At 61.3% G+C, this 19,629-nt stretch overlaps 2 long non-coding RNA genes across 2 annotated transcripts; both read right to left on the bottom strand.

The window, feature by feature from the left end:
- Positions 1-8,790: 8,790 nt before the first annotated feature.
- Positions 8,791-11,023, bottom strand: LOC123623347. The gene is made up of 3 exons (XR_006729837.1): positions 10,904-11,023; positions 9,456-9,703; positions 8,791-9,082 (listed from the first exon to the last, which is right to left on the bottom strand). It is a non-coding gene; the product is annotated as an uncharacterized LOC123623347 (long non-coding RNA).
- A 2,855-nt stretch (positions 11,024-13,878) lies between these two features.
- On the bottom strand, positions 13,879-15,883 carry LOC123623349. The gene is made up of 3 exons (XR_006729839.1): positions 15,764-15,883; positions 14,316-14,563; positions 13,879-13,942 (listed from the first exon to the last, which is right to left on the bottom strand). It is a non-coding gene; the product is annotated as an uncharacterized LOC123623349 (long non-coding RNA).
- Positions 15,884-19,629: the final 3,746 nt, after the last annotated feature.

Raw genomic sequence — 19,629 nt, 5'->3', positions numbered from 1 at the left:
AGGCAGGCGAGTGGCCAGGAAGGTCCAGGGAGATTCATTTTGGGCAGTGGGTTCCATGGGGCCTCTTCTGAGCAGGGAAGGCCCGTGAGCTGGTGGGCAAGGCCGGTTCAGGTGTCTGAGCCCAGTGGGGACGAGGGCAGCAGTGTCCAGGCCTGTGGCACTGCGGGAGGGCACTTGCTCCCCCAGAGCGTGACATCGCTTACCTGTGTGTTCCCACCTGTGCTCCCGCCAGAAGGCCGTCCTCACGAGGGCAGGACTTGCACCTGCGCTCGGTCCTCACGCCTCACTTTGCCCTGAGGGCCGATCTCCGAGTGGGCTCAGGCATCCTGTGTGAATTCCCAGGGTCGGCTCGAGAGCAGGACACAGCCACATTGACCAATGAGGACTCAGCTGCACCCAATCAGACTCAACCACATTGGCGAATCAAGCCTCAGCTGCATGGACCAATCAGGACTCAGCCTCACTGACCAATCAGAGTCAGCCACACTGACCAATCAGGACTCAGCCTCACTGACCAATCAGAGCTAAGCTGCACTAACCTATAAGGACTCAGCCTCACTAACCAATGAGGGCTCAGCCTAACTGACCAATCAGGACACAGCGGCACTGACCAATCAGGACACAGCCTCACTGACCAATCGGGGCTCAGCCTCACTGACCAATCGGGACTCAGTCTCACTGACAAATCAAGACTCAGCCTCACTGACCAATCAGGACTCAGACTCACTGACCAATCGGGACTCAGTCTCACAGACCAATGAAGACTCAGCCTCCCTGACCAATCGGGACTCAGTCTCCCTGACCAATCAGGAGTCAACATCACTGACCAATCAGGACTCAGCCGCATTGACCAATAAGACTTAGCCGTATTGACCAATCAGGACTCAGCCTCACTGGCCAATCAGAGTCAACCATATTGGCCAATCAGACCTCAGCTGCACGGACCAATCAGGCCTCAGCTGCACTGACCATTCAGGACTCAGACTCACTGACCAATCAGAGACTCAGCTGCACTCACCAATCAGGACTCAGCGGCACTGACCAATCAGGACTGAGCCACACTGACCAATCAGGACTCAGCCTCACTGACCAATCAGGACGCAGCCTCGCTGACCAATCAGAGTCAGCCACACTGACCAATCAGGACTCAGCCTCACTGACCAATCAGGACACAGCGGCACTGACCAATCAGGACACAGCCTCCCTGACCAATCGGGACTCAGCCTCACAGACCAATCGGGACTCAGTCTCACTGACCAATCGGGACTCAGTCTCACTGACCAATCAAGACTCAGCCTCACTGACCAATCGGGAATCAGTCTCCCTGACCAATCAGGACTCAACATCACTGACCAATCAGGATTCAGCCGCACTGACCAATCAGACTCAGCCTCACTGACCAATCAGGAGTCAACATCACTGACCAATCAGGACTGAGCTGCATTGACCAATCAGGACTCAGCCTCACTGACCAATCAGAGTCAGCCACACTGACCAATCAGGACTCAGCCTCACTGACCAGTAAGAACTCAGCCACACTGACCAATCAGGACTCAGACATCCTGACCAATCAGGACTCAGCCTCACTGACCAATGAGGTTTCAGCCTCACTGACCAATCAGAATCAGCCTCACTGACCAATCAGGAGACAGCCTCACTGACCAATCAGGACTGAGCCGCATTGACCAATCAGGATTCAGCTGCACTGACAAATCAGACTCAGTCTCACTGACCAATCAGGACTCAGTCTCACTGACCAATCAGGACTCAGCCTCACAGACCAATCGGGACTGAGCTGCACTGACCAATCGGGACTCAGCCTCACTCACCAATCAGGACTCAGCCTCACTCACCAATCAGGACTCAGCGGCACTGACCAATCAGGACTGAGCCACACTGACCAATCAGGACTCAGCCTCACTGACCAATAAGGACGCAGCCTCGCTGACCAATCAGAGTCAGCCACACTGACCAATCAGGACTCAGCCTCACTGACCAATCAGGGCTAAGCTGCACTGACCTATCAGGACTCAGCCTCACTAACCAATGAGGGCTCAGCCTAACTGACCAATCAGGACACAGCGGCACTGACCAATCAGGACACAGCCTCCCTGACCAATCGGGACTCAGCCTCACTGACCAATCGGGACTCAGTCTCACTGACCAATCGGGACTCAGTCTCACTGACCAATCAAGACTCAGCCTCACTGACCAATCGGGACTCAGTCTCCCTGACCAATCAGGACTCAGCTGCACTCACCAATCAGGACTCAGCTGCACTGACCAATCAGGACTGAGCCGCATTGACCAATCAGGACTCAGCCGCACTGACCAATCAGGACTCAGCCTGGCTGACCAATCAGAGTCAGCAGCACTGACGTATCAGGCCTCAGCCACATTGAGCAATCAGGGCTAAGCTGCGCTGACCAATCAAGACTCAGCCACACTGACCAATCGGACCACGCCAGTGAATCCCTCATTTGTATAACGAACCTGACCGGAGCCTGGGCGGGAACTTCCGCTGTGTGACCTGAGCCTTCCCTGTGCTCTCTGGAACGGCCACCCTATCACACGGAAGGCGGGGTCTCTGGAATGAGTCTCTTTCCTTCAGACTCCTTTTCAGAGAACTTCTGTTCCCGGCATGCCCGCGTCCAGGAGACCTTCCCCCAGCTGTCCATGCCCGCGGGCCCGCCCGGCCCCGCCCTGCACCCTCCCCAGACCTCCCGCTCAGGCTGCAGCTCATCCCTGCCCAGGCTGCATGGGAGCTACTGGAGCCCCGAGGGCACGGACCTCGGTCGCTCGGCAGCGGGCTGCATGGTCGCCGTGCCCGGCTCCCGCGCATCACCTGGTTCTGGCGAGCAGTGGGTCGCGGGGGTGTGCTCCCTGGCGAGGGCTGTCATCGGGAGTGTGCAGATGTCCTGGGGACACCTGCCCGGGACAGCAGCTCCGCCCTTTTCCTCTCACTTCCTCGGGAACAGTGAAGGAGACCTGCGGGGCTTCGTCCTTTGCAGCCTCCAGGTTGCCCGAAGGAAGGGCAGGCACACCCGGCACCCTCGCGGGGCTGGGGCCTCACTGGAGTCAGAGACCTCGTCCCAGTGACCTTGTGGGCCAGCGAGCAGCCTGAGGCCGGGCCCCCGGGCAGGGCTAGAGCTCAGCAGCCCGGCCGGCCGTGCCTGGCCCCTGGGTGGCCTGTGCCCGCAGGGTGCGTGGACAGCGCTGTGGCTCACAGCGGCTCGAGCTTCCGTGGCTCCTGCTGGGTGTGCGGGGGAGGCACAGACAGCCAGTGCCGCTCTGTGCCGCCCTGGGAAGCTCTCCCTGTCTGGGGCAGCGGCCGCAGCCACGACAAGTGGCCACTCACATGGAGTGTCCCCAGGAGAGGCGGAGGATAGCCCTGCTGTGACTGGAAACACGGACAACCGCCCCAGGGCCCCTGCGCTCGACTGGACTGTGACAGAGGAGCTGAGAACGCCCAGTGTGGGAGCTTGGTGCCGCCTGGGGCGTCCACAGCCTCCGAACGGCCTTTGTTCCCCTGGGCCTGTTCACTCGGGCCCTGGGGACCCGGGAAGCGCTGGGCTCAGGGACGCAGCACAGGGAGGTGAGTTCTTCAGGGGTGCCGGCCACTTGCTCCCATCAAGGGCAGTAGGGAGCCTCCTTCCCCTGACTCCAGACTGCTGCGGTCTTTCCGTGTCACTGTCCCCAGGCCTCACTGTGACCACCAGGGGTCTCGAGAGCCCCGAGCAACCGTGGCCCAAGCGCGGCAGGCAGGTGCCTCCCCTTGCCCCGGGGCCCGGCCTCCGTCTCGGGTGCCGCAGCTGGCTTTGGACTCAGCTGGGGGCTGTTCCCCTCCTGTCCCCGTCTCCTCTCCCCCGCCCCCTGTCAGCTTCCAGGGACCAGGCCATCATGGGGCCCAGGGCATTTTCTGGAGAGGCTGTCTGGGGCCCTGGCAGGACTTGCCTCCGTGGAGACCTGGAGGAGCTGGAGCTCCTGCCCTTTCCTCCTGCCCACTCTGGGCTGGGCAGGCTGCCTCTGAGGGTCCAGTCACGTCCTGCCAGGCGCAGGGCCTCCACGGGCATGTCCTTCACTCGGCTCTGAGTCTGAGGGCGATGGCTGGAGGGGCGCTGTCCCCAGGGCCTGGGCGAACCCACGGTCTGTGCAGAGCCAGGCCTCCTCCGGTCCTCGGGACCCCTCCATCTCCAGGACGCACGAACCGTCCCTGCCTGCAGCGGTGGCAAGACGCCCGGTGTTGCCTGCCCAGGAGTGGGGTCTGTCTCAGCAGGTGCTCCCTCGGTCTGCGACCACACCTGGTCATGGTGAGCAGCACGGGCTCAAGGTGTGCTCCGAGGTGAGGACACGACGTGGGGTGGCCCCAGGAAGGGTCCAGGGACTCCGGGAGGGCCGCAGGCTGACCCTCCGGGTGGAGGGCACTACCCTGGACGGGGCTTGGGATAGAGATTGGAAGGGTCCCGGCGGCACCGCAGCCCCCAAGCCAGCCCCGCGGAGGCTGGAGCATTGCGCGGAGAACCACGGAGGGGCGTAGGAGCCGGCAGCCCCCCCGGGGGGGGGAGGGGAGGGGGCCCAGCAGTGGCTCAGGAAGACCCGCTTTAGGAAGTCCTGCCCACCTGCAGGGCCCGGGGCTGTCACCAGCCGGGAGACACAAGCTCCTGCCAAGCACAGCAGCCCCCCAGCCGTTTCTCAATGGTCTGGCAACACAGCTCGTCCCGCACAGCTCCCTGGGCTAGGGCGCACTCGAGGTGCTTGACGCTTTGCCCGTAGACGGAAGAGGTCGGTGAGAGGGGCCCAGGCCAGGGCACCCACACACAGGGTGCTGGTTGCTGCCAGGCAGAGACACGCAGGGCGAGCCGAGAACCTGAGTTATAAAGATTTAGGGGTAAAGGTCATGATGCCAAGGTCACAGAGCGTCTTCATCCGCAGGGATGGGTTATCCCCATGGGACAACCTGGTCCTAGTGACAAGACTTTGTCCTAGTGACAGGAACCTGGTCCTGGTGACAGGCCTCTGGTCCTAGGGACAGGAACATGGCCCTAGGGACAGGAACGTGGTCCTACTGACAGAAACCTTGTCCTAGTGACAAGGACTTGGTCCTAGTGACAGGGACATGATCCTAGTAACAGAGACCTGGTCCTAGTGACAGAGACCTGGTCCTAGCGACAGGTCCCTGGTCCTAGTGACAAGACTTTGTCCTAGTGACAGGAACCTGGTCCTGGTGACAGGCCTCTATTCCTAGGGACAGGAACATGGCCCTAGGGACAGGAACGTGGTCCTACCGACAGAAACCTTGTCCTAGTGACAAGGACTTGGTCCTAGTGACAGGGACATGATCCTGGCAACAGAGACCTGGTCCTAGTGACAGAGACCTGGTTCTAGTGACAAGACTTTGTCCTAGTGACAGGTCCCTCATCCTAGTGAAAGGCCCCTGGTCATAGTGACAGACCGTGGTGCTGGTGACAGGAACCTGGTCCTGGTGACAGGCCCTTGGTCCCAGGGACAGGAACGTGGTCCTAGTGACAGAGACCTGGTCCTAGTGACAAGATTTGTCCTAGTGACAGGAACTCAGATCTAATGACAGGAACCTGGTCCTAGTGACAGGCCCTTGGTCATGGTGACAGGTCCCTGGTCCTAGTGAAAGGCCCCTGGTCATAGTGACAGGCCCTTGGTGCTGGTGACAGGCACGTGGTCCTAGGCACAGGACCTGACCCTGCCCACAGGCTCCTTGCCCAGGTTGCTGTCACCTCACTGGCGCCCCAATTTCCAGTCTTTCTGTTGGTGTCTCTGCTCTGATGCTGCCATGGCAGCTGTCCCTCTGCCTGTGACGTGTTGGATCACATTTCTATGGGTTTTGTTTCAGGCAGGCGAGTGGCCAGGAAGGTCCAGGGAGATTCATTTTGGGCAGTGGGTTCCATGGGGCCTCTTCTGAGCAGGGAAGGCCCGTGAGCTGGTGGGCAAGGCCGGTTCAGGTGTCTGAGCCCAGTGGGGACGAGGGCAGCAGTGTCCAGGCCTGTGGCACTGCGGGAGGGCACTTGCTCCCCCAGAGCGTGACATCGCTTACCTGTGTGTTCCCACCTGTGCTCCCGCCAGAAGGCCGTCCTCACGAGGGCAGGACTTGCACCTGCGCTCGGTCCTCACGCCTCACTTTGCCCTGAGGGCCGATCTCCGAGTGGGCTCAGGCATCCTGTGTGAATTCCCAGGGTCGGCTCGAGAGCAGGACACAGCCACATTGACCAATGAGGACTCAGCTGCACTCCAATCAGACTCAACCACATTGGCCAATCAAGCCTCAGCTGCATGGACCAATCAGGACTCAGCCGCTGTGACCAATCAGAGTCAGCCACACTGACCAATCAGGACACGGCCTCACTGACCAATAAGAACTCAGCCACACTGACCAATCAGGACTCAACCTCACTGACCAATCAGGAGTCAACATCACTGACCAATCAGGACTGAGCTGCATTGACCAATCAGGACTCAGCGTCACTGACCAATCAGAGTCAGCCACACTGACCAATCAGGACTCAGCCTCACTGTCCAGTAAGAACTCAGCCACACTGACCAATCGGGACTCAGACATCCTGACCAATCAGGACTCAGCCTCACTGACCAATGAGGTTTCAGCCTCACTGACCAATCAGACTCAGCCTCACTGACCAATCAGGAGACAGCCTCACTGACCAATCAGGACTGAGCCGCATTGACCAATCAGGATTCAGCTGCACTGACCAATCAGACTCAGCCTCACTGACCAATCAGGACGCAGCCTCGCTGACCAATCAGAGTCAGCCACACTGACCAATCAGGACTCAGCCTCACTGACCAATCAGGGCTAAGCTGCACTGACCTATCAGGACTCAGCCTCACTAACCAATGAGGGCTCAGCCTAACTGACCATTCAGGACACAGCGGCACTGACCAATCAGGACACAGCGGCACTGACCAATCAGGACTCAGCCTCCCTGACCAATCGGGACTCAGTCTCACTGACCAATCGGGACTCAGTCTCACTGACCAATCAAGACTCAGCCTCACTGACCAATCGGGACTCAGTCTCCCTGACCAATCAGGACTCAGCTGCACTCACCAATCAGGACTCAGCTGCACTGACCAATCAGGACTGAGCCGCATTGACCAATCAGGACTCAGCCGCACTGACCAATCAGGACTCAGCCTGGCTGACCAATCAGAGTCAGCAGCACTGACGTATCAGGCCTCAGCCACATTGAGCAATCAGGGCTAAGCTGCGCTGACCAATCAAGACTCAGCCACACTGACCAATCGGACCACGCCAGTGAATCCCTCATTTGTATAACGAACCTGACCGGAGCCTGGGCGGGAACTTCCGCTGTGTGACCTGAGCCTTCCCTGTGCTCTCTGGAACGGCCACCCTATCACACGGAAGGCGGGGTCTCTGGAATGAGTCTCTTTCCTTCAGACTCCTTTTTAGAGAACTTCTGTTCCCGGCATGCCCGCGTCCAGGAGACCTTCCCCCAGCTGTCCATGCCCGCGGGCCCGCCCGGCCCCGCCCTGCACCCTCCCCAGACCTCCCGCTCAGGCTGCAGCTCATCCCTGCCCAGGCTGCATGGGAGCTACTGGAGCCCCGAGGGCACGGACCTCGGTCGCTCGGCAGCGGGCTGCATGGTCGCCGTGCCCGGCTCCCGCGCATCACCTGGTTCTGGCGAGCAGTGGGTCGCGGGGTGTGCTCCCTGGCGAGGGCTGTCATCGGGAGTGTGCAGATGTCCTGGGGACACCTGCCCGGGACAGCAGCTCCGCCCTTTTCCTCTCACTTCCTCGGGAACAGTGAAGGAGACCTGCGGGGCTTCGTCCTTTGCAGCCTCCAGGTTGCCCGAAGGAAGGGCAGGCACACCCGGCACCCTCGCGGGGCTGGGGCCTCACTGGAGTCAGAGACCTCGTCCCAGTGACCTTGTGGGCCAGCGAGCAGCCTGAGGCCGGGCCCCCGGGCAGGGCTAGAGCTCAGCAGCCCGGCCGGCCGTGCCTGGCCCCTGGGTGGCCTGTGCCCGCAGGGTGCGTGGACAGCGCTGTGGCTCACAGCGGCTCGAGCTTCCGTGGCTCCTGCTGGGTGTGCGGGGGAGGCACAGACAGCCAGTGCCGCTCTGTGCCGCCCTGGGAAGCTCTCCCTGTCTGGGGCAGCGGCCGCAGCCACGACAAGTGGCCACTCACATGGAGTGTCCCCAGGAGAGGCGGAGGATAGCCCTGCTGTGACTGGAAACACGGACAACCGCCCCAGGGCCCCTGCGCTCGACTGGACTGTGACAGAGGAGCTGAGAACGCCCAGTGTGGGAGCTTGGTGCCGCCTGGGGCGTCCACAGCCTCCGAACGGCCTTTGTTCCCCTGGGCCTGTTCACTCGGGCCCTGGGGACCCGGGAAGCGCTGGGCTCAGGGACGCAGCACAGGGAGGTGAGTTCTTCAGGGGTGCCGGCCACTTGCTCCCATCAAGGGCAGTAGGGAGCCTCCTTCCCCTGACTCCAGACTGCTGCGGTCTTTCCGTGTCACTGTCCCCAGGCCTCACTGTGACCACCAGGGGTCTCGAGAGCCCCGAGCAACCGTGGCCCAAGCGCGGCAGGCAGGTGCCTCCCCTTGCCCCGGGGCCCGGCCTCCGTCTCGGGTGCCGCAGCTGGCTTTGGACTCAGCTGGGGGCTGTTCCCCTCCTGTCCCCGTCTCCTCTCCCCCGCCCCCTGTCAGCTTCCAGGGACCAGGCCATCATGGGGCCCAGGGCATTTTCTGGAGAGGCTGTCTGGGGCCCTGGCAGGACTTGCCTCCGTGGAGACCTGGAGGAGCTGGAGCTCCTGCCCTTTCCTCCTGCCCACTCTGGGCTGGGCAGGCTGCCTCTGAGGGTCCAGTCACGTCCTGCCAGGCGCAGGGCCTCCACGGGCATGTCCTTCACTCGGCTCTGAGTCTGAGGGCGATGGCTGGAGGGGCGCTGTCCCCAGGGCCTGGGCGAACCCACGGTCTGTGCAGAGCCAGGCCTCGTCCGATCCTCGGGACCCCTCCATCTCCAGGACGCACGAACCGTCCCTGCCTGCAGCGGTGGCAAGACGCCCGGTGTTGCCTGCCCAGGAGTGGGGTCTGTCTCAGCAGGTGCTCCCTCGGTCTGCGACCACACCTGGTCATGGTGAGCAGCACGGGCTCAAGGTGTGCTCCGAGGTGAGGACACGACGTGGGGTGGCCCCAGGAAGGGTCCAGGGACTCCGGGAGGGCCGCAGGCTGACCCTCCGGGTGGAGGGCACTACCCTGGACGGGGCTTAGGATAGAGATTGGAAGGGTCCCGGCGGCACCGCAGCCCCCAAGCCAGCCCCGCGGAGGCTGGAGCATTGCGCGGAGAACCACGGAGGGGCGTAGGAGCCGGCAGCCCCCCCGGGGAGGGGGAGGGGAGGGGGCCCAGCAGTGGCTCAGGAAGACCCGCTTTAGGAAGTCCTGCCCACCTGCAGGGCCCGGGGCTGTCACCAGCCGGGAGACACAAGCTCCTGCCAAGCACAGCAGCCCCCCAGCCGTTTCTCAATGGTCTGGCAACACAGCTCGTCCCGCACAGCTCCCTGGGCTAGGGCGCACTCGAGGTGCTTGACGCTTTGCCCGTAGACGGAAGAGGTCGGTGAGAGGGGCCCAGGCCAGGGCACCCACACACAGGGTGCTGGTTGCTGCCAGGCAGAGACACGCAGGGCGAGCCGAGAACCTGAGTTATAAAGATTTAGGGGTAAAGGTCATGATGCCAAGGTCACAGAGCATCTTCATCCGCAGGGATGGGTTATCCCCATGGGACAACCTGGTCCTAGTGACAAGACTTTGTCCTAGTGACAGGAACCTGGTCCTGGTGACAGGCCTCTGGTCCTAGGGACAGGAACATGGCCCTAGGGACAGGAACGTGGTCCTACTGACAGAAACCTTGTCCTAGTGACAAGGACTTGGTCCTAGTGACAGGGACATGATCCTAGTAACAGAGACCTGGTCCTAGTGACAGAGACCTGGTCCTAGCGACAGGTCCCTGGTCCTAGTGACAAGACTTTGTCCTAGTGACAGGAACCTGGTCCTGGTGACAGGCCTCTATTCCTAGGGACAGGAACATGGCCCTAGGGACAGGAACGTGGTCCTACCGACAGAAACCTTGTCCTAGTGACAAGGACTTGGTCCTAGTGACAGGGACATGATCCTGGCAACAGAAACCTGGTCCTAGTGACAGAGACCTGGTTCTAGTGACAAGACTTTGTCCTAGTGACAGGTCCCTCATCCTAGTGAAAGGCCCCTGGTCATAGTGACAGACCGTGGTGCTGGTGACAGGAACCTGGTCCTGGTGACAGGCCCTTGGTCCCAGGGACAGGAACGTGGTCCTAGTGACAGAGACCTGGTCCTAGTGACAAGATTTGTCCTAGTGACAGGAACTCAGATCTAATGACAGGAACCTGGTCCTAGTGACAGGCCCTTGGTCATGGTGACAGGTCCCTGGTCCTAGTGAAAGGCCCCTGGTCATAGTGACAGGCCCTTGGTGCTGGTGACAGGCACGTGGTCCTAGGCACAGGACCTGACCCTGCCCACAGGCTCCTTGCCCAGGTTGCTGTCACCTCACTGGCGCCCCAATTTCCAGTCTTTCTGTTGGTGTCTCTGCTCTGATGCTGCCATGGCAGCTGTCCCTCTGCCTGTGACGTGTTGGATCACATTTCTATGGGTTTTGTTTCAGGCAGGCGAGTGGCCAGGAAGGTCCAGGGAGATTCATTTTGGGCAGTGGGTTCCATGGGGCCTCTTCTGAGCAGGGAAGGCCCGTGAGCTGGTGGGCAAGGCCGGTTCAGGTGTCTGAGCCCAGTGGGGACGAGGGCAGCAGTGTCCAGGCCTGTGGCACTGCGGGAGGGCACTTGCTCCCCCAGAGCGTGACATCGCTTACCTGTGTGTTCCCACCTGTGCTCCCGCCAGAAGGCCGTCCTCACGAGGGCAGGACTTGCACCTGCGCTCGGTCCTCACGCCTCACTTTGCCCTGAGGGCCGATCTCCGAGTGGGCTCAGGCATCCTGTGTGAATTCCCAGGGTCGGCTCGAGAGCAGGACACAGCCACATTGACCAATGAGGACTCAGCTGCACTCCAATCAGACTCAACCACATTGGCCAATCAAGCCTCAGCTGCATGGACCAATCAGGACTCAGCCGCTGTGACCAATCAGAGTCAGCCACACTGACCAATCAGGACACGGCCTCACTGACCAATAAGAACTCAGCCACACTGACCAATCAGGACTCAACCTCACTGACCAATCAGGAGTCAACATCACTGACCAATCAGGACTGAGCTGCATTGACCAATCAGGACTCAGCGTCACTGACCAATCAGAGTCAGCCACACTGACCAATCAGGACTCAGCCTCACTGTCCAGTAAGAACTCAGCCACACTGACCAATCGGGACTCAGACATCCTGACCAATCAGGACTCAGCCTCACTGACCAATGAGGTTTCAGCCTCACTGACCAATCAGACTCAGCCTCACTGACCAATCAGGAGACAGCCTCACTGACCAATCAGGACTGAGCCGCATTGACCAATCAGGATTCAGCTGCACTGACCAATCAGACTCAGCCTCACTGACCAATCAGGACGCAGCCTCGCTGACCAATCAGAGTCAGCCACACTGACCAATCAGGACTCAGCCTCACTGACCAATCAGGGCTAAGCTGCACTGACCTATCAGGACTCAGCCTCACTAACCAATGAGGGCTCAGCCTAACTGACCATTCAGGACACAGCGGCACTGACCAATCAGGACACAGCGGCACTGACCAATCAGGACTCAGCCTCCCTGACCAATCGGGACTCAGTCTCACTGACCAATCGGGACTCAGTCTCACTGACCAATCGGGACTCAGTCTCACTGACCAATCAAGACTCAGCCTCACTGACCAATCGGGACTCAGTCTCCCTGACCAATCAGGACTCAGCTGCACTCACCAATCAGGACTCAGCTGCACTGACCAATCAGGACTGAGCCGCATTGACCAATCAGGACTCAGCCGCACTGACCAATCAGGACTCAGCCTGGCTGACCAATCAGAGTCAGCAGCACTGACGTATCAGGCCTCAGCCACATTGAGCAATCAGGGCTAAGCTGCGCTGACCAATCAAGACTCAGCCACACTGACCAATCGGACCACGCCAGTGAATCCCTCATTTGTATAACGAACCTGACCGGAGCCTGGGCGGGAACTTCCGCTGTGTGACCTGAGCCTTCCCTGTGCTCTCTGGAACGGCCACCCTATCACACGGAAGGCGGGGTCTCTGGAATGAGTCTCTTTCCTTCAGACTCCTTTTTAGAGAACTTCTGTTCCCGGCATGCCCGCGTCCAGGAGACCTTCCCCCAGCTGTCCATGCCCGCGGGCCCGCCCGGCCCCGCCCTGCACCCTCCCCAGACCTCCCGCTCAGGCTGCAGCTCATCCCTGCCCAGGCTGCATGGGAGCTACTGGAGCCCCGAGGGCACGGACCTCGGTCGCTCGGCAGCGGGCTGCATGGTCGCCGTGCCCGGCTCCCGCGCATCACCTGGTTCTGGCGAGCAGTGGGTCGCGGGGTGTGCTCCCTGGCGAGGGCTGTCATCGGGAGTGTGCAGATGTCCTGGGGACACCTGCCCGGGACAGCAGCTCCGCCCTTTTCCTCTCACTTCCTCGGGAACAGTGAAGGAGACCTGCGGGGCTTCGTCCTTTGCAGCCTCCAGGTTGCCCGAAGGAAGGGCAGGCACACCCGGCACCCTCGCGGGGCTGGGGCCTCACTGGAGTCAGAGACCTCGTCCCAGTGACCTTGTGGGCCAGCGAGCAGCCTGAGGCCGGGCCCCCGGGCAGGGCTAGAGCTCAGCAGCCCGGCCGGCCGTGCCTGGCCCCTGGGTGGCCTGTGCCCGCAGGGTGCGTGGACAGCGCTGTGGCTCACAGCGGCTCGAGCTTCCGTGGCTCCTGCTGGGTGTGCGGGGGAGGCACAGACAGCCAGTGCCGCTCTGTGCCGCCCTGGGAAGCTCTCCCTGTCTGGGGCAGCGGCCGCAGCCACGACAAGTGGCCACTCACATGGAGTGTCCCCAGGAGAGGCGGAGGATAGCCCTGCTGTGACTGGAAACACGGACAACCGCCCCAGGGCCCCTGCGCTCGACTGGACTGTGACAGAGGAGCTGAGAACGCCCAGTGTGGGAGCTTGGTGCCGCCTGGGGCGTCCACAGCCTCCGAACGGCCTTTGTTCCCCTGGGCCTGTTCACTCGGGCCCTGGGGACCCGGGAAGCGCTGGGCTCAGGGACGCAGCACAGGGAGGTGAGTTCTTCAGGGGTGCCGGCCACTTGCTCCCATCAAGGGCAGTAGGGAGCCTCCTTCCCCTGACTCCAGACTGCTGCGGTCTTTCCGTGTCACTGTCCCCAGGCCTCACTGTGACCACCAGGGGTCTCGAGAGCCCCGAGCAACCGTGGCCCAAGCGCGGCAGGCAGGTGCCTCCCCTTGCCCCGGGGCCCGGCCTCCGTCTCGGGTGCCGCAGCTGGCTTTGGACTCAGCTGGGGGCTGTTCCCCTCCTGTCCCCGTCTCCTCTCCCCCGCCCCCTGTCAGCTTCCAGGGACCAGGCCATCATGGGGCCCAGGGCATTTTCTGGAGAGGCTGTCTGGGGCCCTGGCAGGACTTGCCTCCGTGGAGACCTGGAGGAGCTGGAGCTCCTGCCCTTTCCTCCTGCCCACTCTGGGCTGGGCAGGCTGCCTCTGAGGGTCCAGTCACGTCCTGCCAGGCGCAGGGCCTCCACGGGCATGTCCTTCACTCGGCTCTGAGTCTGAGGGCGATGGCTGGAGGGGCGCTGTCCCCAGGGCCTGGGCGAACCCACGGTCTGTGCAGAGCCAGGCCTCCTCCGGTCCTCGGGACCCCTCCATCTCCAGGACGCACGAACCGTCCCTGCCTGCAGCGGTGGCAAGACGCCCGGTGTTGCCTGCCCAGGAGTGGGGTCTGTCTCAGCAGGTGCTCCCTCGGTCTGCGACCACACCTGGTCATGGTGAGCAGCACGGGCTCAAGGTGTGCTCCGAGGTGAGGACACGACGTGGGGTGGCCCCAGGAAGGGTCCAGGGACTCCGGGAGGGCCGCAGGCTGACCCTCCGGGTGGAGGGCACTACCCTGGACGGGGCTTAGGATAGAGATTGGAAGGGTCCCGGCGGCACCGCAGCCCCCAAGCCAGCCCCGCGGAGGCTGGAGCATTGCGCGGAGAACCACGGAGGGGCGTAGGAGCCGGCAGCCCCCCCGGGGAGGGGGAGGGGAGGGGGCCCAGCAGTGGCTCAGGAAGACCCGCTTTAGGAAGTCCTGCCCACCTGCAGGGCCCGGGGCTGTCACCAGCCGGGAGACACAAGCTCCTGCCAAGCACAGCAGCCCCCCAGCCGTTTCTCAATGGTCTGGCAACACAGCTCGTCCCGCACAGCTCCCTGGGCTAGGGCGCACTCGAGGTGCTTGACGCTTTGCCCGTAGACGGAAGAGGTCGGTGAGAGGGGCCCAGGCCAGGGCACCCACACACAGGGTGCTGGTTGCTGCCAGGCAGAGACACGCAGGGCGAGCCGAGAACCTGAGTTATAAAGATTTAGGGGTAAAGGTCATGATGCCAAGGTCACAGAGCATCTTCATCCGCAGGGATGGGTTATCCCCATGGGACAACCTGGTCCTAGTGACAAGACTTTGTCCTAGTGACAGGAACCTGGTCCTGGTGACAGGCCTCTGGTCCTAGGGACAGGAACATGGCCCTAGGGACAGGAACGTGGTCCTACTGACAGAAACCTTGTCCTAGTGACAAGGACTTGGTCCTAGTGACAGGGACATGATCCTAGTAACAGAGACCTGGTCCTAGTGACAGAGACCTGGTCCTAGCGACAGGTCCCTGGTCCTAGTGACAAGACTTTGTCCTAGTGACAGGAACCTGGTCCTGGTGACAGGCCTCTATTCCTAGGGACAGGAACATGGCCCTAGGGACAGGAACGTGGTCCTACCGACAGAAACCTTGTCCTAGTGACAAGGACTTGGTCCTAGTGACAGGGACATGATCCTGGCAACAGAAACCTGGTCCTAGTGACAGAGACCTGGTTCTAGTGACAAGACTTTGTCCTAGTGACAGGTCCCTCATCCTAGTGAAAGGCCCCTGGTCATAGTGACAGACCGTGGTGCTGGTGACAGGAACCTGGTCCTGGTGACAGGCCCTTGGTCCCAGGGACAGGAACGTGGTCCTAGTGACAGAGACCTGGTCCTAGTGACAAGATTTGTCCTAGTGACAGGAACTCAGATCTAATGACAGGAACCTGGTCCTAGTGACAGGCCCTTGGTCATGGTGACAGGTCCCTGGTCCTAGTGAAAGGCCCCTGGTCATAGTGACAGGCCCTTGGTGCTGGTGACAGGCACGTGGTCCTAGGCACAGGACCTGACCCTGCCCACAGGCTCCTTGCCCAGGTTGCTGTCACCTCACTGGCGCCCCAATTTCCAGTCTTTCTGTTGGTGTCTCTGCTCTGATGCTGCCATGGCAGCTGTCCCTCTGCCTGTGACGTGTTGGATCACATTTCTATGGGTTTTGTTTCAGGCAGGCGAGTGGCCAGGAAGGTCCAGGGAGATTCATTTTGGGCAGTGGGTTCCATGGGGCCTCTTCTGAGCAGGGAAGGCCCGTGAGCTGGTGGGCAAGGCCGGTTCAGGTGTCTGAGCCCAGTGGGGACGAGGGCAGCAGTGTCCAGGCCTGTGGCACTGCGGGAGGGCACTTGCTCCCCCAGAGCGTGACATCGCTTACCTGTGTGTTCCCACCTGTGCTCCCGCCAGAAGGCCGTCCTCACGAGGGCAGGACTTGCACCTGCGCTCGGTCCTCACGCCTCACTTTGCCCTGAGGGCCGATCTCCGAGTGGGCTCAGGCATCCTGTGTGAATTCCCAGGGTCGGCTCGAGAGCAGGACACAGCCACATTGACCAATGAGGACTCAGCTGCACTCCAATCAGACTCAACCACATTGGCCAATCAAGCCTCAGCTGCATGGACCAATCAGGACTCAGCCGCTGTGACCAATCAGAGTCAGCCACACTGACCAATCAGGACACGGCCTCACTGACCAATAAGAACTCAGCCACACTGACCAATCAGGACTCAACCTCACTGACCAATCAGGAGTCAACATCACTGACCAATCAGGACTGAGCTGCATTGACCAATCAGGACTCAGCGTCACTGACCAATCAGAGTCAGCCACACTGACCAATCAGGACTCAGCCTCACTGTCCAGTAAGAACTCAGCCACACTGACCAATCGGGACTCAGACATCCTGACCAATCAGGACTCAGCCTCACTGACCAATGAGGTTTCAGCCTCACTGACCAATCAGACTCAGCCTCACTGACCAATCAGGAGACAGCCTCACTGACCAATCAGGACTGAGCCGCATTGACCAATCAGGATTCAGCTGCACTGACCAATCAGACTCAGCCTCACTGACCAATCAGGACGCAGCCTCGCTGACCAATAAGAACTCAGCCACACTGACCAATCAGGACTCAACCTCACTGACCAATCAGGATTCAGCCGCACTGACCAATCAGACTCAGCCTCACTGACCAATCAGGAGTCAACATCACTGACCAATCAGGACTGAGCTGCATTGACCAATCAGGACTCAGCCTCACTGACCAATCAGAGTCAGCCACACTGACCAATCAGGACTCAGCCTCACTGACCAGTAAGAACTCAGCCACACTGACCAATCGGGACTCAGACATCCTGACCAATCAGGACTCAGCCTCACTGACCAATGAGGTTTCAGCCTCACTGACCAATCAGACTCAGCCTCACTGACCAATCAGGAGACAGCCTCACTGACCAATCAGGACTGAGCCACACTGACCAATCAGGATTCAGCTGCACTGACCAATCAGACTCAGTCTCACTGACCAATCAGGACTCAGTCTCACAGACCAATCAGGACTCAGCCTCACTGACCAATCGGGACTCAGCCTCACTGACCAATCGGGACTCAGCTGCACTGACCAATCAGGACTCAGCCTCACTCACCAATCAGGACTCAGCCTCACTCACCAATCAGGACTCAGCGGCACTGACCAATCAGGACTGAGCCACATTGACCAATCAGGACTCAGCCTCACTGACCAATCAGGACGCAGCCTCGCTGACCAATCAGAGTCAGCCACACTGACCAATCAGGACTCAGCCTCACTGACCAATCAGGGCTAAGCTGCACTGACCTATCAGGACTCAGCCTCACTAACCAATGAGGGCTCAGCCTAACTGACCAATCAGGACACAGCGGCACTGACCAATCAGGACACAGCGGCACTGACCAATCAGGACTCAGCCTCACTGACCAATCGGGACTCAGCCTCACTGACCAATCGGGACTCAGTCTCACTGACCAATCGGGACTCAGTCTCACTGACCAATCAAGACTCAGCCTCACTGACCAATCGGGACTCAGTCTCCCTGACCAATCAGGACTCAGCTGCACTCACCAATCAGGACTCAGCTGCACTGACCAATCAGGACTGAGCCGCATTGACCAATCAGGACTCAGCCGCACTGACCAATCAGGACTCAGCCTGGCTGACCAATCAGAGTCAGCAGCACTGACGTATCAGGCCTCAGCCACATTGAGCAATCAGGGCTAAGCTGCACTGACCAATCAAGACTCAGCCACACTGACCAATCGGACCACGCCAGTGAATCCCTCATTTGTATAACGAACCTGACCGGAGCCTGGGCGGGAACTTCTGCTGTGTGACCTGAGCCTTCCCTGTGCTCTCTGGAACGGCCACCCTATCACACGGAAGGCGGGGTCTCTGGAATGAGTCTCTTTCCTTCAGACTCCTTTTTAGAGAACTTCTGTTCCCGGCATGCCCGCGTCCAGGAGACCTTCCCCCAGCTGTCCATGCCCGCGGGCCCGCCCGGCCCCGCCCTGCACCCTCCCCAGACCTCCCGCTCAGGCTGCAGCTCATCCCTGCCCAGGCTGCATGGGAGCTACTGGAGCCCCGAGGGCACGGACCTCGGTCGCTCGGCAGCGGGCTGCATGGTCGCCGTGCCCGGCTCCCGCGCATCACCTGGTTCTGGCGAGCAGTGGGTCGCGGGGTGTGCTCCCTGGCGAGGGCTGTCATCGGGAGTGTGCAGATGTCCTGGGGACACCTGCCCGGGACAGCAGCTCCGCCCTTTTCCTCTCACTTCCTCGGGAACAGTGAAGGAGACCTGCGGGGCTTCGTCCTTTGCAGCCTCCAGGTTGCCCGAAGGAAGGGCAGGCACACCCGGCACCCTCGCGGGGCTGGGGCCTCACTGGAGTCAGAGACCTCGTCCCAGTGACCTTGTGGGCCAGCGAGCAGCCTGAGGCCGGGCCCCCGGGCAGGGCTAGAGCTCAGCAGCCCGGCCGGCCGTGCCTGGCCCCTGGGTGGCCTGTGCCCGCAGGGTGCGTGGACAGCGCTGTGGCTCACAGCGGCTCGAGCTTCCGTGGCTCCTGCTGGGTGTGCGGGGGAGGCACAGACAGCCAGTGCCGCTCTGTGCCGCCCTGGGAAGCTCTCCCTGTCTGGGGCAGCGGCCGCAGCCACGACAAGTGGCCACTCACATGGAGTGTCCCCAGGAGAGGCGGAGGATAGCCCTGCTGTGACTGGAAACACGGACAACCGCCCCAGGGCCCCTGCGCTCGACTGGACTGTGACAGAGGAGCTGAGAACGCCCAGTGTGGGAGCTTGGTGCCGCCTGGGGCGTCCACAGCCTCCGAACGGCCTTTGTTCCCCTGGGCCTGTTCACTCGGGCCCTGGGGACCCGGGAAGCGCTGGGCTCAGGGACGCAGCACAGGGAGGTGAGTTCTTCAGGGGTGCCGGCCACTTGCTCCCATCAAGGGCAGTAGGGAGCCTCCTTCCCCTGACTCCAGACTGCTGCGGTCTTTCCGTGTCACTGTCCCCAGGCCTCACTGTGACCACCAGGGGTCTCGAGAGCCCCGAGCAACCGTGGCCCAAGCGCGGCAGGCAGGTGCCTCCCCTTGCCCCGGGGCCCGGCCTCCGTCTCGGGTGCCGCAGCTGGCTTTGGACTCAGCTGGGGGCTGTTCCCCTCCTGTCCCCGTCTCCTCTCCCCCGCCCCCTGTCAGCTTCCAGGGACCAGGCCATCATGGGGCCCAGGGCATTTTCTGGAGAGGCTGTCTGGGGCCCTGGCAGGACTTGCCTCCGTGGAGACCTGGAGGAGCTGGAGCTCCTGCCCTTTCCTCCTGCCCACTCTGGGCTGGGCAGGCTGCCTCTGAGGGTCCAGTCACGTCCTGCCAGGCGCAGGGCCTCCACGGGCATGTCCTTCACTCGGCTCTGAGTCTGAGGGCGATGGCTGGAGGGGCGCTGTCCCCAGGGCCTGGGCGAACCCACGGTCTGTGCAGAGCCAGGCCTCGTCCGATCCTCGGGACCCCTCCATCTCCAGGACGCACGAACCGTCCCTGCCTGCAGCGGTGGCAAGACGCCCGGTGTTGCCTGCCCAGGAGTGGGGTCTGTCTCAGCAGGTGCTCCCTCGGTCTGCGACCACACCTGGTCATGGTGAGCAGCACGGGCTCAAGGTGTGCTCCGAGGTGAGGACACGACGTGGGGTGGCCCCAGGAAGGGTCCAGGGACTCCGGGAGGGCCGCAGGCTGA

The sequence above is a fragment of the Lemur catta genome, chromosome 18 (assembly GCF_020740605.2).
Source record: "Lemur catta isolate mLemCat1 chromosome 18, mLemCat1.pri, whole genome shotgun sequence".
Taxonomy (NCBI): domain Eukaryota; kingdom Metazoa; phylum Chordata; class Mammalia; order Primates; family Lemuridae; genus Lemur; species Lemur catta.
The sequence above is the reverse complement of the archived record's forward strand: the minus strand, read 5'-3'. Positions and strand labels throughout refer to the sequence as shown.